Source organism: Bufo bufo, chromosome 3 (assembly GCF_905171765.1).
Source record: "Bufo bufo chromosome 3, aBufBuf1.1, whole genome shotgun sequence".
NCBI lineage: Eukaryota > Metazoa > Chordata > Amphibia > Anura > Bufonidae > Bufo > Bufo bufo.
In genome coordinates, this window is record NC_053391.1 from 22,712,116 (window position 1) to 22,715,324 (window position 3,209).

The window sequence follows — 3,209 nt, forward strand, 5'->3', positions numbered from 1 at the left end:
ACTAGAGCAAGGGACACCTAGGGCGATCGACCCAGCACTGTGTCTCTCTTTCTATGTTTTTCTCCTCCTGCTCTATCTATACACCGCTATCCCTGCAGGTCCCCTTTTCACCTCCTTGTTAGAATCCCCTGCTAAAGGAGATAATGCAGCCTCCAGCTGCGGTTTTTTTTGTATGTTTCATGTGTTTTGGGCCTATTATTTTATCTATAGACATTATTAAATTTTAAGTTTTAATTAAGCTACCCATTTACTGTGAATTCTCTTGGATTAGAAGGGTTTAGCCCATTAGTACCAACAGTAGTTTGACCTACTTAAATTGGTTGTGTTATTTCGTTTCTTCCACTATGCCCCCGCTGTCAGGTGGGAATGCCACCTGCAGCGTGTCTACCAACGTGCGCTTGTACTCGCGCATCTTATGATCACACTCCAGTGAGGGAATTAAGGAAGGTATGTTGTCCTTGTAACGGGGATTCAACATGTAGTTGGAAGCGGAAATTTTCTTCCAAATAGTGTTAAATTTGGAAAATAAACAATTCTGTTAAAGGTTTTTTTTCAATTAATTTTTTTACACTGTACACTATGCGGTTAAATTGACCTGTTACCTTCATTTTCCAGGTCAGTACGGTTACAAAAATATCACACTTATATAATCTTTCTTCCGTTTTAATACAGAATTTTTTTTTTAAACCTTTGAGAAAAAAACCTTTATAACCATATTCAAACCCCTATAATTTTTTTGTTCTCATGTGTATGGGGATGTGTGAGGGCTCACTTTTTGCTGGACAATCTGTCCTTTTCAGTGTTACCAATTTGCAGTGTATGCGACTTTTTGATCACTTTTAATAAAAAAATGATTGGGTAGTTGAAGTGACAAAAAATGGCAAATTACCATTATGGCCTCCATAAATTTCAGGAAGTGCAGGTTCCAATATGCTTTTTACCATTTTTGGTGCCATAATGGCCTCTATTAAATCCAGGGATGCAGGTACCAACATGCATGCTGAGCCCACTTTATACCTCTCCTGGTGCCAGACCGGTTGCAATGAGAGCAATGAGAGCAGGCTATAGCTTTATAATTACACTGATTAAAGTCAACCTATGGGGCAGACAAGCTAGGGGGCAAGAATAACTGGAGTCAGCCGCACCTCCAGCTCAGTACAACTGCAAAAAGGGGCTCATGTCTTTTAATATATCATGCTCAAGATTAGAGCGCCAGCTCAAAAAAAAAAAAAGTTCTGATTCAGATGAAACCGAAGTCTTTCTTATTTGTTTTGGGCAAAGAGAGGGAGAGGGAGAGAGGGTGAAATCTTGATAAATTTCTGTGCAGACTTTGAACTTTTTTCACTGAAACAAACAAATGTCTCTTTTTATGGTTAAAATTCTTGTGACTGTGTTTAAATCAAGCAATCACGTGTGGAACAGTCTAAAGTCCAAGCTTGGGACAAAGCATAGCCCTTTTACCAAGATCCTTATATATATCAGGGTGTCATCTTACTGAAAATTGTTGAAAAGGGAGTTAAATATGTAGATAGAAAAGAGACGACTTTGGAAGATTTGTTAAAACAAAATTTCTTCAGGTAGCCAAGAACTCAAAAAACCTGGCTAACCATAGAGGTTCAAGTTGCAATGTGAGCACCTATGCTCAGACAAGAGGAACTTTAATGCTTCTTACAAACCGGATTCCAAAAAAGTTGGGACACTATACAAATCGTGAATAAAAACTGAATGCAATGATGTGGAGGTGCCAACTTCTAATATTTTATTCAGAATAGAACATAAATCACGGAACAAAAGTGTAAACTGAGAAAATGTACCATTTTAAGGGAAAAATATGTTGAATCCGAATTTCATGGTGTCAACAAATCCCCAAAAAGTTGGGACAAGGCCATTTTCACCACTGTGTGGCATCTCCTCTTCTTCTTACAACACTCAACAGACATCTGGGGACCGAGGAGACCAGTTTCTCAAGTTTAGAAATAGGAATGCTCTCCCATTCTTGTCTAATACAGGCCTCTAACTGTTCAATTGTCTTGGGCCTTCTTTGTTGCACCTTCCTCTTTATGATGCGCCAAATGTTCTCTATAGGTGAAAGATCTGGACTGCAGACTGGCCATTTCAGTACCCGGATCCTTCTCCTACGCAGCCATGATGTTGTGATTGATGCAGAATGTGGTCTGGCATTATCTTGTTGAAAAATGCAGGGTCTTCCCTGAAAGAGATGACGTCTGGATGGGAGCAGATGTTGTTCTAGAACCTGAATATATTTTTCTGCATTGATGGTGCCTTTCCAGACATGCAAGCTGCCCATGCCACACGCACTCATGCAACCCCATACCATCAGAGATGCAGGCTTCTGAACTGAGCGTTGATAACAACTTGGGTTGTCCTTGTCCTCTTTGGTCCGGATGACATGGCGTTACCAGATTTCTAAAAAGAACTTCGAATCGTGACTCGTCTGACCACAGAACAGTCTTCCATTTTGCCACACTCCATTTTAAATGATCCCTGGCCCAGTGAAAACACCTGAGCTTGTGGATCTTGCTTAGAAATGGCTTATTCTTTGCACTGTAGAGTTTCAGCTGGCAACGGCGGATGGCACGGTGGATTGTGTTCACTGACAATGGTTTCTGGAAGCATTCCTGAGCCCATTCTGTGATTTCCTTTACAGTAGCATTCCTGTTTGTGGTACAGTGTCGTTTAAGGGCCCGGAGATCACGGGCATCCAGTATGGTTTTACGGCCTTGACCCTTACGCACAGAGATTGATCCAGATTCTCTGAATCTTCGGATGATGTTATGCACAGTTGATGATGATAGATGCAAAGTCTTTGCAATTTTTCGCTGGGTAACACCTTTCTGATATTGCTCCACTATCTTTCTGCGCAACATTGTGGGAATTGGTGATCCTCTACCCATCTTGGCTTCTGAGAGACACTGCCACTCTGAGAAGCTCTTTTTATACCCAATCATGTTGCCAATTGACCTAATTAGTGTTAATTGGTCTTCCAGCTCTTCGTTATGCTCAAATTTACTTTTTCCAGCCTCTTATTGCTACTTGTCCCAACTTTTTGGGGATTTGTTGACACCGTGAAAATTTGAATCAACGTATTTTTCCTTTTAAAATGATACATTTACTCGGATTAAACGTTTGATCTGTCATCTACGTTCTATTACAAATAAAATATTGACATTTGCCATCTCCACATCATT